At 42.9% G+C, this 17,341-nt stretch overlaps 2 pseudogenes; both read left to right on the top strand.

Annotated features, from left to right (window-relative positions):
* LOC148778211 (SLAM family member 8-like) overlaps nucleotides 1-17,341 on the top strand; it is a 72,704-nt pseudogene that overhangs the window by 30,974 nt on the left and 24,389 nt on the right.
* Nucleotides 1-17,341, top strand: part of LOC148778212 (uncharacterized) — a 49,081-nt pseudogene that overhangs the window by 14,220 nt on the left and 17,520 nt on the right.

Raw genomic sequence — 17,341 nt, 5'->3', positions numbered from 1 at the left:
GGGCGTCTCTCGCGTCTGCGCCGCCGGGAGCCGGGCATCTCTCGCGTCTGCGCCGCCGGGAGCCGGGCGTCTCTCGCGTCTGCGCCGCCGGGAGCCGGGCGTCTCTCGCGTCTGCGCCGCCGGGAGCCGGGCGTCTCTCGCGTCTGCGCCGCCGGGAGTTATAGCTATTCTTAATACTTTTGTCTTTTATACCAGAGTTAAAAATTATTTATGCAGCATGATTACAATAATATCTTTACAGTATTATATTTTGTATTTATCTTTTTTTGTTGGGCTTATAATTTCATATATTTTTGCACATGTTTAGCAACTTGAAGAACTCCCTCTAGTATTTCTTGGAAGATAGGCTTAGAGTTGGCATACACCTTCAACTTTTACTTGTCAGGGAAAGTATCCTTATTTTTTGGAAATTTCATTTTTTAATTTTTTTAAATGTATGTATTTAATTGGAAGGCACTTACAATATTGCGATGGCCTCTGCCGTACATCAACATGAACTGGCCATAGGCAAACATGTGTCCCCTCCCTCCTGAGCCACTCTCCTACCTCCCTTTCCATTTTAAAGGACATTCTTGCCAGGTACATAATTCTATGTTACAAAGGTTTTTTTCTTAACATTTTGTGTATATTGTTCCACTCTCCTGGCCTGCAAGATTTCTGCTGCCTAATTTGATTATAAACTTAGGAGGATTCCCTTGTATGTGATGAGTAGTTTTCCTCTTGCTGTTTTCAAAATTCTCTTTCTTTTTGCGTTTTAAATATATAATTATGATCTGCCTTGGTTTAGATTTATTTATGAGTCTACCTTTTTGGGATCCTGTGGGATTCATGAATCTGGATACTCCTTTACTTCCACAGACTTGGGTAATTTTCAGCCATTATTTCTTTAAATACGCTTTCTCTCCTTTCTCATGCTCTTCTCTTTCTGGCATTCTCATTATGTGTATATTGATTTCTTAGTGTCCCACAGACTTTCTTTGCTCTTTTTCCTTTTTGTTTTTCTGACTGTATAATTTTATATGACCATCTTTGAGTTGGCTGATGTTTTTCTTCTGCTTGATAAAGTCTGCTATTCAGGTCCTCTATTGAATTGCTCAGTGCAGTCTTTGTATACTTCAGCTCTAGAATTTCTGCTTCTTTTTGATGTTTTCTGTCTTTGAATTAAACATCTCATTTTGCTCATGTACTGTTTTCCAAGTTTCATTTCTTTGTCTGTGTTCTCTCATAGCTCACTGAGCTCCTTTAAGATAATTATACTGAGCTCTTTCTTAGGCAATTTGTAGATCTCTGTTTCTTTAAGTTTGGTTATCTGAGTTTTATCCTTTTTCCTTTGGTAGTCTCACGTTTCCCTGGTTTTTCATGATCCTTGAAGCCCTGCATTGATTTCTGTGCATGTAAATAAACAATAATCTTTTCCTTTCTTTAAGAACTGGCTTTGGTAGCAGGGATATAGATCAGAAAGTTCAAAAAGACTTCCTAGGGCACTAGTTTTAGGAGCATTTAGGACCCTGGCTTCAGGAGCATGTAGGGTACTTACTATAGGGTAGAATTGACCAACATCAGTGGGGATGTGGAAGACATGCTCTACAGGAGCGTGTGAATCAGGCGCTGTGAGCTCTTGCCACATCTCTGTTCATATCTACCCACAAACAATTCATCCTTGTTGATTTACTCACTGTTCTGGGCAGTGAGATAGCAGCAGACCTTCTGAGCAGCAGTTTCCCAAAAGTATGGGGAAGCTGGTCTCTCACTTCCCTCTTTCTTTCACCTGTCAGAGAAGTCATAGACCAAGGTATTTTTTGCAGCTCTGAACCATGCTGACATGTGGTTAAGGTGATGAGGTAAGAAGAAACTATTCTTATGCTTTCACTGAAGCTGACTCAGGATTTTGTGGCCCATTGTTGTGCTGGAATGCTCCAACAGGACTCTAGAACTCTCATAAAGGTATTATTGACTGTTACAGTTTTTAAATATCATGTCTTGTCATCTTTCTGGCATCATTGTTTTCTTCATTTTTAAGGACCCTTGTGACTACATCTCATCCATCCATATATTCAGAAAAATCTCCCTACTTTAAGGTGAAATGATTAGCTAACTTAATTCTCTCTGCTATTGTAATTCCTCTTTTCACGCAGCCTAACAAATTTATAGCTTTCAAGATTAAAATATGGACATCTTTGGAAATCGAAGTGTTTCCAAAGTCTGTTCCCTGTCCTCTCACCCAGAACTAACCAACTGTCAGTCTTACTCAGAAAAGAAACCAAATATCAAGCTACTAAAAACTGTATTGGTATAGGAGAAAATTTATACTGCAACACTTATTAAGAAATCCCTTTAATGTATTCTTTCCTCCCATAAATTTCCTCCCTACACTGAGAAATACCCATCTATGGATAAGCCAGCTTTTTGGTCCCCATAGGATTTCCAAGACCAGTTTGTACATCTGTCACTTCTCTGACTGTATATACCACAAAATCACTGATATACTCTAACCACACTTGGAGTTGTCATTCCTAGTCACTACCATTGCATCTCTCACAAATGTCTCTACTTTTTGAAGCATAAGCCCTTTCTCTAGCCTCACAGAGCTCTCCAGATACCCTTCCCCTGAGGGCAGTGCTGCCTCAGACATCATCTCAACTGGAAACACAAAGCAAGTTCATGGACCAGGAAAAGACCTTCTGTCCCAGGCTTCTATCCCTTCTGGGATAAACTCCAGTTTTTTTAGAAATAGTAGTCTCTAAGGAAATAGAGTCCAATTTTTATTTTCTTCTGGATGATTTTTAAGGCTTGTTCAAGAAATAAAATCACATAGTTTAACTCAATGGTTCCTTTCTTTATTATCTTTTGGTGAATATTTATCTTTAAAAATTGTGTTTTATATATAAAATGCACCCACTTCTCTTATAGGCCCCTTATAAGTCTGGGTTTCAATAAGGCAACAGATAATAAACTGTGACATGTAATGTTTTCCACATATGTAATGTTCAATTCTTTTGTTGCCTCTGATCCCAGAGACTGTGCCCCTTCCCCAGATCCTGGTGGAGTCATTATTCTTTACACCAGACTGGTGCAATGTCACCCTGGAGTGCAGAGCTTCTGGAGCCACAGAAGAGCTGAATGTGACCTGGGAGACCAAAGGCTTCCCCAAGGAGTGGGAGCAGAGAAGGACATTGGAACCAGCCTCCAACTCCATGACCATCATCCCTCATGTGGCTACTGAAATACCCTCACAGTCTCTTGGTTTCTATTTTAGGCACCTTACAGTCTATTTACAAATCTGTGTCCAGAGTGATGCTTTCAAAGTTGTATTAAATCACTCTTTAATTCAGTACTCTTCCATACCCCCACCTTCCCTGCAAGGCCCTGCACCATCTGATCTCATCTCTCACACTCCATCCTTTCCTTAATCCACTCTGGGATACTGGGCTTTTTGTTGTGTCTTTAGCAAAACAAGCATGATCCTCCCTCAAACCCCTTTCTTCTACCTGGACTTTTCTTCTTCCATGTATCTGCATGTGTCATTCCCTCACCTTCTTAGGGTGTTTGCACATATTTCATCTTCCCTACCATCTTATTTAATACTGTGCCCTCTTCCTGGCATCTGTCACACTCCTCCTTGCTTCACTGTATCCATAGTACTCATCACAAGGATGTGAGACAGAGTGCATATAGCCTGGGCTGCTCTTTAAAGGCAAACACACTAGTCAGGTCTCAAAGGTAGATAGGAACATATGTATATGTTAACAAGATACTCATCATCTTGGAATCTAGTTAAAGTATTTTTTTTCTCTGAGTTCCCATTTTATTTTCTATCGTGTTCAATATCAGTACCTTTATTGAAATATCTTCACTCATTTCAACCTCCATTACGTTTATTGGAATCAACCTAAATATCTCTGGACCTGATTAGACAATACAAGCAAAGTGAAAATTTGGTCAAATCACCCTCTGAACTGTTCACAAATCTGTGTGCTTATAAGATTACCTATAGATCTTGCAAAAGCAAAGATTCCCAGACCTGTTGAACAAACCTAGCGTCATGTATCTACTCTTCCATAGTTTCCTGGGTCACATGCCAACTTCTATTGTCTCTGAGTCTTCCAACAACTAATATTGTAATCACATTTCCTAAGGTGGAGAGCACCAACACACCCCACTCACAATCTCCCAGGGAGAAAGTATCCTAGGAGTTAAGAACACTCACTTCATTGAGCTCTCTCTTGATCCCAATGGACTTCTCCAAGATCTCAGGCGAGAGTTTTGTATTCTAGCTAGTTGCTGACTACACAGGTGAGGCTGGAGCTGGGCTGTCTAGAAGCAGGCTCGGGGGCTGGTCCCAGTGTCAGTCTCTGCTCCAGCTCCCTGGGGAGGCACTTCACCCAGGTCACCTTCAGGTCCTCCATGGCCCCTGTGGCCCTGCACTCCAGGGTAATATTGTACCAGTTTGGTATGATGGATGGTTGTTAGTTGGCCAGTATCTAAGGAAGGGACACAGGATCTGGGGCAGGAGGGAACAAAGGTATTAGTATATTTGCAGAGCATGTTACTCATTCATTATCATGTAGGTTTCAGAGAAACCATGTGAGAAATAACTGAACTTCACAACCAAAAAAATGACGCTGGGAGAGGTAAAATTGTTTGCCAAAATGAAACAAAATCCCATTTTCAGAGAATAAAAGGCAGCCAGAGTCTCTCAGTTTATTCCACCCACCATATTCGCTGCCTGCACCACACAGTTTGCTGTCCTGTGCTTAGTCACTCAGTCGGGCCCGACTCTTTGCTACCCCATGGACTATATCCCACCAGGCTCCTCTGTCAGTGGGGATTCTCCAGGCCAGAACGCCTTCCTCCAGGAGATCTTCCCAACCCAGGGATCAAACCTAGATCTCCCGCATTGCAGGTGGATTCTTTACTGTCTTATCACCAGGGAAGCCCAAGAATACTGGAGTTGTGGCCTATCCCTTCTCCGAGGGATCTTCCATATCCAGGAACCAAACTGGGTCTCCTGCACTGCAGGCAGATATTTTACCAGCTGAGCTATGAAGGAAGTCCATCACACAACTTAATCCATACCAATCATCCTTCACAAACATCATCAGGTCCTTCACAAACCCTAGAACCCTTGAAGAGTATAACCAAACCTCTCGAGAAAAATTCTTCTAGATGCAGTTTGCAAAAAGATTCTGAAAACTGGTGTTGAGACTCTTCAGCTCTCACCTACATATTATAGTCATACAAGAATAGAATTTGACAGTAAGAGGAAAGAGAATTTTTGGGGGTTGAGGTATGCTGGGACTTGACCCCCATGGGTACCGACTCTTAGTTTCACTGATATACTATTGTAGTCTCTATTTTGTTTATTTCTACTCTGGGCTTTATGATTTCTTCTCTATTTCTTCTTCATCGTAATTTGGTGGTTTATTTTTTCTATTTCTAACTAATATATCCCTCACCTTAAATTTTGTCTTTTGTTTTTGGTGAGAACAGTTTAAATTTTCTCTCAGAGCAGATTTCAAGTATCTTGCAACTAAAATGTGTGCCCTTGCTAGTACAGTATTGATATTTTGTGGAATATCCCTCATATGAATTTGTCTGATGGTTTGTTCATGATTTGATTGCAGTTAAGAGTTTTTTGAAGGAAGACCACAGAGGGAACGTGCCATTTTCCTCATCTCAGGGGTATATACTATCAACCTGATACCATTGTTGATTTTGACCTTGATCATCTGCCTGAGGTAGGACCTTGTAGTATTTTTTTATTCTTGCTTTGTTTTCTTATCCCCATTTCCAAGAACATTTTCATGTTCAGATTATTTTTTCTTGTGTTATTGGGAAAGTATGTGTATTTGTCTAGGAAGATGTTCCTGAGCTTCCATCGGGACCTCCAAAGGGAAGGAGTTTGAGCTAAGACACAGTGAGAAGATAGGAAAGGAGGTTGCAGTCAAGTCGGTTGTGGTGTGGGGTTCAAGGGAGGGAAGTGATGGTGTTCTGCATGTCAAGAACTCCCCACACTGTGTTTTTCTCATATAACATTTTGAAAATTGGGAGACAAATTTAAATCAATCTTACTTAGTAGTTCATAAAAATAATGATTGTATAAATATCGATACAGTTATAGACTTGGCAAAAATACAGTAGTTACTATTAATTGTAAGAAACAAGGAAGATTACCCTTGAGGAGAGTGGCTGTGGAAACAAAGGTGCAAAGGATACTCTTTCTTTTTTCTGTAAACATCGGATTGAATTTTAATCATATGTATATTATCACATAATCATTGTAATCACAAATATCTGCCAGAGAGAACATGGCATAATTAGTTTTCCTTGTGTCAGTTTCTTTCAATTGAACTAATAAATGTTAGTTTTTTAAACATGAATTAGTTGTTGAGTGTTTCTGTTATGCACGAGTGATATATTATTTATTTAATCCTTACAATAAATTGTTGAAGTCTGTCATGCTAATATCCTCACTGAGATCATGAGAAATCTGAGGTGCACAGAGGTTGAGTAAGGTACTCAGGGTCATGTAGTGTGGGAAAAGGTCAGACTTCCAACTCCACCATGCATGTTCCCGGGTGTGAGTGCACAGGATGAGAACAAGGAAGGACGTGCCCTACAGGTTCCAAAGTACTGTGCATTATTCATCTCAGGCTATCTCCAAACTGAGCTGAACACGTGGGTGACTAATCTCTACAGAAAAGAAAACTAGCTCACAGGGGAAGAAGTGAAGATGAAAGAATAACAGAGACCTAACTGTGGGAGCTGGACTTGCTGTTGACCTGGGGCCTTCTCTTAGTCTTTCACATCAGTCGCCCTTCCAGAGACCAAAATAGTCTCTCCAGAGTTGGGCATCTTCTGTGAAAGAACTCTGCTTAGTCGCTCAGTTGTGTTCAACTCTTTGTGACCCCATGGACTGTAGCCTGCCATGCTCCTCTGTCCATGGGGGTTCTCCAGGCAAGAATACTGGAATGGGTTGCCATGCCCTCCTCCAAGGGGTCCTGCAAACCAGGGATTGAACCCAGGTCTCCCACATTGCAGGAGGATTCTTTACCATCTGAGCCACCAGGAAAGAACTCCCAGAAAAACTGTCTGCCATATCCTCCCCTCACCAAGCCTTCTGCCTTTATTTCTAAAAGTCTGTCTCAAGGGGTGGGGCAGAATACCACTCTCTTCTCTGAGACAGTTTCACCTCAGAAGTCCCTTAGCTGGATCAAGAGCTCAGGTGTGAGACACAGCATTCTCAATTGTCCCCCATTCCCAATGGTTCCTAACCCTCCCACTGTACTGCCTCTCACTCGCATCCATATCATAGCCCAAAGTAACTTTCAACATAATGGTCATGAACACAGGCCCCTCCTACATGGGAACTCTGCCCCTGACTTCTCGTCTGGGCTCATGTTGTCCAGGGACTTGATCCCTAATCACTAACTCATGGAACATGTTCTTACATGTGAATTGATGCTACATCAATCCAGCAACCATCCTCTCCCAGTTTATCTGGTTCTAACTGCACCTATAAGCTGGAGACTTCCAGTGTGGTGTGGGATGCTGGCTCCTGAGTCCGCACGTAAGTGCTCTAAGGATGTGAGAAATGGCCAAAGCAATGGACTTAGAGTTAATAGAAAAAGAAAAAAAATGAGTTTCCTGTGCATAAAATTTTACTAGGAACATGACTGTCTAAGAGAGAAAGATGAAAGGGGAGAAAGTGAGTCCACTGCCTGCCTGTATTTTCCCCAGATCTCTCTTAACAAATCTCTAGGGGTTCAAGTAAGGTGGGATCTCAGCATATGGAATAGAAGAAAATGGGAGGTGGAAACTGACACCCTCCATGGCCCCTTCTGGTCGAACCATATCAGTGTCCACAACTTTGATGTAAGTGGGAAGGGGATAGTGGGTCAAGTGGCCAGGACCTAAAAGGATGGATTTTGACAGTAGGAGCTGAAGGCAAAACTGATGATCAGAGTCAGCAGCAGTAAGTTCCTGGTAAACCATCCACTAGATTAAGACTCCGTCAGCCAAGAGGGGGACTGTGGAGATGACCCACAAGAAGGGAGGCAGAGCCAGATCGAGCCGACTGGGGGTGAGACCAGGAGAGCAGGGCCAGCAGAATCCAGGGAATGTGGACAGAGCCCAGTGTCATAGCCAGATCCATGTGAGGAAAATATAATAGAGCAGCAGAATACATCCTCCTATGAAGACTTTGGTCCTTATGGGTATGGGCAGAATCTGTGGCTTCCCTTAGGAAATGGAACCCTGAGACCAGGACAGTCTTTTCCACTTGTGTCCTCAGGCTTCCCACAGCCCTTCAGGACTTGGGTGCTGAATAAATGTTTGCTGGATATGAAGATGACTCAACTTCATCTTGAAACAAACAGAGAATTCTTATAGCAGTTATCACTGAAGATAAAGGGCTCTGGCCTGTGAGCTAACTTTTCCCCAGAAGGTATTCCTGACTCCAGTCAAGGCTCAAAGGTATCTGCGTGATTGAACTCTGTTCCTCAGAACTACCAACCACCAAGTTCACAGAGGCCTTTAAACCCAATTGGCCTTTTCCCACCAATCCAGTCCTAAAGAAGCAAGTACCAACTTCATCCCTGCTCAGGCGTAGCCAAGATCCAGCAGCTATACAGGTTCAAGATGAGGGACAGTGGCTGAAGATTACATACCAGGAGTTTCTCTCAAACCATCCACAGACTTCGTGAGCACTGCTTGACTATTGCTAACACCTCCTAGAAGGCCAGGGGCAGAGATAAACAAAAATGTCCCCAGAGCTCAGTCTAGATATTCTGCACACCATTCCAGATAGTATTAGGGGCTCCTCTTCCTCCAAGAAGAGACAGCACCCACACTCAACTTCCCATGAAGTCCTTAGTTCTATGACTGGTCCAGAGGGCTTACAAATGTCCCACTTCCCCCACCTCCTTGGCACTGGACTGCCTGCACTCCCAGAAAACCCTTAAAAACTGCTGACACCTAATCTGGACTCTTAGTGCCTGTCCCCTTGCTGTCTAGGCTGCCCTCACCCCTTGTCCTGTAAGGAGGGAGAATAATCTGGGAGCAGGGTCCTTCCTCTGAGCACAGACCCACTCTCTGTGTCCAGCAAATCATGGTGGCCCAGCCACCCCTTTCTCTGAGAGAAGGAGAGGACCAGGGTCAGATTCCTCTCCTCTTCTTGCCAACATTTCTTGGTAAATTATATCAATAAATCCTGTTCTGTAACCATGTGACTTTTCGGGTATTCTTCCTGAATTAGTGGTCATAACAAAAGATTTTTTGACTTTTTTTTCTCATGTCTCAACTTCTCTTTTAAAAATGTCCAAAAAGCCTGAGGTCTCCTCCTCTGAAATATAGATTAAGTTGTTCCCATTTTTAGTGTAAAGATACACTTCACTGAAATGTGAAGTGGCACCATCTTTACAATGAAGGCTCTTAGTGAATAATGAGAAAGGGATTATAGAGGATCGGACTCCACCTGGATTGGCTTCATCTTTTTTCTGGAAGAAAATCCTAAGGAAACTTCACAGGAGTTGGGGTTCTCTGTGTGGGGAACAGAGAGAATAAAGCATTGTAGCAGAGATGGCTCTGGTCCCTGGTGGCCAGAGGTAGAGAATTTAGATTCAGGATGCTGGTGAGAAGTAAACTAGAGAGTGAAAAAGCTGGCTTGAAACTCAACATTCAAAATCTAAGATCACAGCAACCAGTCCCATCATTTCATGACAAATAGAAGGCAAAAATTAAAAGCAGTTGACAGATTTTACTTCCTTGGGATACAATACCCTGCAGACAGTGCCTGTAGCCATGAAATTAACAGTCACTTGCTCCTTGGAAGGAAAGCTATGACAAACCTAAAAAGCATATTAAAAAGCAGAGACACCACGTTGTCAACAAAGGTCCATATAGTAAAAGCTATGGTTTTTCCAGTAGTCATGTATAGATGTGAGTGGTGGACCATAAAGAAGGCTGAGTATCAAAAAACTGATGCTTTCAAATTGTGGTGCTGGAGAAGACTCTTGACAGTACCTTGGATAGCAAGGAGATCAAACCAGTCAGTCATAAAGGAAATCAATCCTAAATATTCACTGGAAGGACTGATTATGAAGCTGAAGCTCCAATACTTTGACCATCTGATGGGAAGAGCCAACTCACTGGAAAGACCCTAATGCTCAGAAAGATTGAGGGCAGGAAGAAAAGGGAGTGACAGAGGATAAGATGGTTGGATGGCATCACCAACTCACTCAATGGACATGAGTTTGGGCATTCTCCAGGAGACAGTGAAGGACAGGAAAGCCCGGTGTACTGCACTTCATGGGGCTGCAAAGAATTGGACACACCTTAGCAACTGAATAATAACAACAAAACACTGAAACAGTGACTCATTTTAAAATATAGGTGTGAGTTGGATGAAGAATTTAGTAGGTGCCTATCTTCAGTATTTACCATCCTCAGGACCATTTTATTTTTTTAAGGAAAACTTAGTGCCTTGAAAGGATTCTCCTGGATTTCTGGAAAATAAACACATTCATAATGAAAGAAATAGCTCATAGATAAGAAATTCAAAATAAAATAAGTGTTTTGTTAAACATCTACCAGTGATTTCACTGATAGAATTAACAAGAGTCTGTGTACTAAAGCTACACACTATGAAACATAACGTTAGTCACTTAGTCATCTCCAACTCTTTGTGACCCCATGGATTGTAGCCAGGCTTTTCTGTCCATGGAATTCTCCAGGCAAGAATACTGGTGTTTGAAGTCATTCCCTTCTCCAGGGGATCTTCCCAAGTTAGAGATCGAACTGGGGTTCCTGCCTTTCAGGCTGATTCTTTACTGTCTATGCCACCAGAGAAGCCTGATAATATCCACCCTCTTTTGAAAGCTCACAGGCTCAAATAAGTTAGGCAATTTCTGCCATTATTTAGATAATAAGTGAAGAAGATGAGACTCAGACAAAGTTATGTCAAGTCCAAAAGCCCCAGCTTTGCCCCAGAACAGGATATTATGGTACCTGCATATCTAAGGCGGAGAAGGCAATGGCAAGCCACTCCAGTACTCTTGCCTAGAAAATCCCATGGATGGAGGAGTCTGGTGGGCTGCAGTCCATAGGGTTGCTAAGGGTCAGATACGACTGAGCGACTTAACTTTCACTTTTCACTTTCACACATTGGAGAAGGAGGTGGCAACCCACTCCAGTGTTCTTGCCTGGAGAATCCCAGGGACGGGGGAGCCTGGTGGGCTGCCATCTATGGGGTCACACAGAATCGGACACGACTGAAGAGACTTAGCAGCAGCAGCAGCAGCATATCTAAGGAGGGTTTTTATTGACAATGTGAAAGACACTGGTCAGCACAGGAGCTATGCAAATTAGCATGTGTCCCCAGAATAAGGGTCATCAGCAATTTGATCCTCAGAGAGGTAATTCCAGTCTGGTCGAAAGTTCCCAAATATGAGGAAAACAGCTACTTCCTAACCCCCACACAGTCTGTGCCAAGAAAACACCCTCCTTTGGGGGAAGGACTTTGTTCATGAGAAGGTGATGCTCAGGTTCATAGTCTGACATTTATCCTCAGACGGGTGAGTCTTTTATTAAAAATGAGTACATCTGCATTCCACATTTTACATCATTCTCGACATAATTTTTTCAATTCAATGTACCATCAAGGGTCTGAAAGTTTTGAATATTGTGAGTATAGAGTTTACAGACTTCAATTATTTCAGGTAAGACTGGAATTTGAGGTTGTTCTTCTAAGGGGATGTGTATCTTAGGTGAATTATTAGCACCCCTGAAGCAAGGTTGGGAAGATCACCTTCATATTCCCACAGAACACTTTACCCTGGTCCTTTGGGGACCAGAGTTGCTATCAGAGGGGAAGTGCTTAGTGAAACTGTGCTGCCTGGGGGCAGCCACCTGGGGGTTCAGTAACCACAGCAGACGGTGACTGGATGGTAAGAGAAGTCCTTAGAAGTGCCCAGGCACAAGTGTGCTTAGTAAATATTTGCTGAGCAGACACAAGTAATGACTGCCACGTGTAGCTTAGCCAAAAGCTACTTGGCTTGTTTGAGAACATGCATGATGCCCCAGGGTCTTCAGATACAAAATTGGGACTGAGATCTTTCAAGACACCCACTCTCAAGTGCTGACACTGGACTTACACCAACCTGAGAGTGGGGTCTCCTTTCTTCCCCTTTTCACAGAGCCTGGGTTCTGATTCAGAAAAGGAAAAGGGACAGTGACCTGGTTATATCACAAAAGAGCTACTTGCAATTTGCTGAAGTGATTATGAGAAAGTCTTCCTCAGTGATCAATGCAAAGAAATAGAGGAAAACAATAGAATAGGAAAGACCAGAGATCTCATCAAGAAAATTAGAGGTACCAAGGGATCATTTCATGTAAAGATTGGCTCAATAATGGGCAGAAATTGTATGGACCTAACAGAAGCAGAAGATATTAAGAAGAGGTGGCAAGAAAATGCAGAAGAACTATACAAAAAAGATCTTCATGACCCAGATAATCACAATGGTGTGATCACTCATCTAGAGCCAGACATCCTGGAATGTGAAGTCAAGTGGGCCTTAGGAGGCATCACTATGAACAAAGCTAGTGGAGGTGATGGAATTCCAGATGAGCTCTTTCAAATCCTGAAAGATGATACTGTGAAAGTGCTACATTCAATATGTCAGCAAATTTGGAAAACTCAGCAGTGGCCACAGGACTGGAAAAGGTCAGTTTTCATTCCAATCCCAAAGAAAGGGAATGCCAAAGAATGCTCAAACTACCGCACAATTGCACTCATCTCACAGGCTAGTAAAGTCATGCTCAAAATTCTCCAAGCCAGGCTTCAGCAATACATGAACCATGAACTTACAGATATTCAAGCTGGTTTTAGAAAAGGCAGAGGCACCAGAGATCAAATTGCCAACATCCGCTGGATCATGGAGAAAGCAAGAGAGTTCCAGAAAAACATCTATTTCTTCTTCATTGACTATGCCAAAGCCTTTGACTGTGTGGATCACAATAAACTGTGGAAAATTCTGAAAGACATGGAAATACCAGACCACCTGACCTGCCTCTTGAGAAACCTGCATGCAGGTCATGAAGCAACAGTTAGAACTGGACATGGAACAACAGACTGGTTCCAAATAGGAAAAGGAGTACATCAAGGTTGTACATTGTCACCCTGGTTATTTAACTTATATGCAGAGTACATCATGAGGAACACTGGGCTGGAAGAAGCACAAGCTGGAATCAAGATTGCCGGGAGAAATATCAATAACCTCAGATATGCAGATGACACCACCCTTATGGCAGAAAGTGAAGAACTAAAGAGCCTCTTGATGAAAGTGAAAGAAGAGAGTGAAAAGGTTGGCTTGAAGCTCAATATTCAGAAAACAAAGATCATGGCATCTGGTCCCATCACTTCATGGGAAATAGATGGGGAAACAGTGGCTGACTTTATTTTGGGGGGCTCCAAAATCACTGCGGATGGTGAATGCAGCCATGAAATTAAAAGACGCTTGCTCCTTGGAAGAAAAGTTATGACCAACCTAGACTGAATTTTAAAAAGCAGAGACATTACTTTGTCAACAAAGGTCCGTCTAGTCAAGGCTATGGTTTTTCCAGTAGTCACGTACGGATGTGAGAGTTGGGCTATAAAGAAAGCTGAGAGTCTGATGTTGGAGAAGACTCTTGAGAGTCCCTTGGACTGCAAGGAGATCCAACCAGTCCATCCTAAAGGAGATCATTCCTGGGTGTTCATTGGAAGGACTGATGTTGATACTGAAACTCCAATATTTTGGTCACCTTATGTTAAGAGCTGACTCATTTGAAAAGACCCTGATTTTGGGAAAAATTGAATGCATAGGATAAGGGGACAACAGAGGGTGAGATGGTTAGGTGGCATCACCGACTCAATGGACATGAGTTTGTGTAAACTCCGGGAGTTGGTGATGGACAGGGAGGCCTGGTGTGCTGCAGTTCTTGGGATCCCAAAGAGTCAGACACGACTTAGCGACTGAACTGAACTAAACTGAAACGCTTATGAGAGCCCAGCTCAGAGACCACCTAATTCGTCTAGGGCAGGACAGTGTGGGTTCCAGAGGGGCATCTGAGTTACATCTGGAAGGATGAGCAGACATTTGATTGGAGCTGGGGGGGTGGATGTGAAGGAAGGGACTTCCTCCAGGGAGTGGAACAAGGGCACAGGGTGGAGGCTGATGGGAGTTCTTTCCCAGGGCTGTAGGGCTGGTAACTGATCCCTAAAATGGGGAAGTTTTTCCCCATATGCTCCTATTAGGGCTCTCTGTCTCTCCTGTGTCCCCATTGAGAGGATCTCAAAGTCTTTGGACACATCCTCACGGACTGTGAGTGGGGTCTACAGAACCCACCCTTTTCCCTGTGAGGTGGAGTGCATGGTCTGAATGCCTGAAATGGGTAGTTTGTGTTGGATGTTGTGGTCTGTCTTTCCCAGCTGGAGACTGATAACCAGTATATATAAATGAAGGCCTGCAGAAAGCAGCAAATGTTGTTGTTGCAGCATGCATGTGTGCTCAGTCATTCAGTCATGTCCGACTCTTTGCGGGCCCATGGACTAAGCCCACCAGGCTCCCCTGTGCATGGAATTTTCCAGGCAAGAAGACTGGAGTGGGTTGTCATTTCCTACTCCAGGGGATCTTCTGGACCCAGGGATCAAACCCATATCTCCTGCATCTCTGGCATTGGCAGGTGAATTCCTTACCACTGAGCCACCTGGGGAGCCCACTGAAGTTGAAGCACCCACAAACTGATGGGCTGGAGCTCTCACAGGAGGTGGGCATAGCAAGGAGTAAGAGCAGACCCTCCACCAGGGAAGCATCTTAGATTTAAAAAGGGATGTATTAATAGTTTGCATGACTGATGGGATGAATGTTAAGAGTAAGATGAAAAGACCCTGTGAAAGGGAGACTATGAGATTCCATAGGAGGACAATTCACTGCCCCAAGGATGAGGGCAGGTCCACCAGCCTGCAGCTCACAGACAGTGAGGGTCCCAGAGTCCTGCTAGGAGACCAGCTGAGGCTTCTCAGGCCATCAGCCTTTGCAGGTCCAGGTTGTGGCTGGAGATTCAGGCCTATTTATGACTCACTGACAACAGAGGGAGGTGACTATAGTTGACCAAGGGCTGCCGTGTGACCTAGATGCTGTAGAGATACAGTCACAGGGCCTCTGTTCCTTTGCCTGGGGTGATGAAAGGGAGGTGAGAGGTAGCCACCATGCTCCCCTCACCGATAGTTCCAGTCCTCCCCTCTTGTGGCTTCTCAGTGTCTGAAACCACCTTATTGTGGGAGAGTCACTACACTTGAGAGGGACTTGGATCCACAAAGAACCTTGGTGGGGTATTAGAGACTTGGTCCTCTCCCTGACTTTGTCAGGCCCTGGGCTTATCCACTAATGTCTTTGGAACCTCAATTTCCCCATCTGGAAAATAGAAGATAACCATAATTGTGCCTACCTGTATCTCACAGGTGAAAGAACTTCATACACTGGAAAATGCTAGACACTGATGATGACTTAGCTCACTGACTGGAGACCGTAGGAAATGCTTCCTATATTCATAGAATAAGCAATGATCTCATTTATCCACATCAAGCTTCTCACATCCTTAAGCCTTTAGAACGCAGCCCCAGCAGAGCTCCTATTTCATTGTCAGGGACACAGAGGTCCTTTTCCTAAATTTAAGCATATGACCTCTCCTCACTCACATTTGGGAGCCCTTAACATATACAATGGTTTCTCTCAGACTCCATCTTACACAATGGAGATAATCTCTAGTTGTTACAGAGAATAATGTAGCTGTTTTGTTTTGTTTTTGTCTTTTCATACTATAGGAAATAAGTTTACAACATGTTCAGATCCTAATGGCCTTCTTAATTAATCCACACACTTGTAGTGATACCTGTTCTGTTGGTTCATTTTTTCCCTGGTTTCCATGAAAAAAAAAAATCAATTGAGCTAAGAATGTGCTTGTTTGTTAACATTACTGTAAGTTTTGCTCCAGTACACCTCATTTTAATTAGTTTTGTGAAAGAGCCACTTCAATAGGTATTCAGCCCTAGTGAGCACATCCCCGTCCTAGGTGAAACTGTCCTGAACTATAGCATCAATGAGCACAGTGAGAGTCAAGGGTAAATGTGAGTGAGAACTGAGTAACTATAAACAAAAAAGTGTAGATTTTTCTTCCAAGAAGTCTACTTTTGATGAGCAAGGAAGATATGTATTAGAAACTGGAGGGAAGTCATAAGATTTCATAAGTTTATGCTTTCTTTCATGGAAGAGGTTCAGTTATATTTTTAGAATAAGAGAAAAGAGCAGAGAAGGACAAGTTGAAGACAATACTAGGTGAAAATAACTGATAAAACAGTGTCTGAGGAGGCAATACACTCATACACACAGTATATCATGTGAAATTCTGGGCTGGATGAAGCACAAGCTGGAATCAAGATTGCCAGGAGAAATATCAATAACTTCAGACATGCAGATGACACCACCTTTATGGCAGAAAATGAAGAACTAAAGAACCTCTTAATGAAAGTGAAAAAGGAGAGTGAAAAAGTTGCTTTAAAACTCAACATTCAAAAAATTAAGATCATGGCATCCAGTCCCATATCTTCATGCAAAACAAATGGGGAAATATTGGAAACAGTAAAGACTTTATTTTCTTGGGCTCCAAAATCACAGCAGCTGGTGAATGCAGCTATTAAATTGAAAGATGCTTGCTCCTTGGAAGAAAAACTATGACCAACTAAAACAGCATATTAAAAAGCAGAGACATTACTTTGCCAACAAAGGTCTGTCTAGTCAAACCTATGGTTTTTCCAGTAGTCATGTATGAATGTGAGAGTTGGACTATAAAGAAAGTTGAGTGCAGAAGAATTGATGCTTTTGAACTGTGGCATTGGAGAAGACTCTTGAGAGTCCCTTGGACTGCAAGGAGATCCAATCAGTCCATCCTAAAGGAAATCAGTTCTGAATATTCATTAAAAGGACTGATGCTGAAGCAGAAACTTCAATACTTTGGCCACCTGATGTGAAGAACTGACTCATTTGAAAAGACCATGATGCTGGGAAAGATTGAAGGAGGGAGGAGAAGGGGATGACAGAGGATGAGATGATTGGATGGCATCACCGACTCAATGGACATGAGTTTGAGCAAGCTCTGGGAGTAAGTGATGGACAGGGAAGCCTGGCTTGCTACAGTCCATGGGTGGCAAAGAGTTGGACACGACTGAGCAACTGAAATAAACTGAACTGAGAGGGCAAGAGGCAAGAATAGAGTAAGGTTTGTGGGGTTTAATCATATTCAATCT

The sequence above is a fragment of the Moschus berezovskii genome, chromosome 4 (assembly GCF_049115385.1).
Source record: "Moschus berezovskii isolate FMDL1 chromosome 4, NW_MosBer_1.0, whole genome shotgun sequence".
Classification (NCBI taxonomy): domain Eukaryota; kingdom Metazoa; phylum Chordata; class Mammalia; order Artiodactyla; family Moschidae; genus Moschus; species Moschus berezovskii.
Note: the sequence above shows the minus strand (reverse complement) of the source record. Positions and strands in the feature narration are given on the sequence as shown.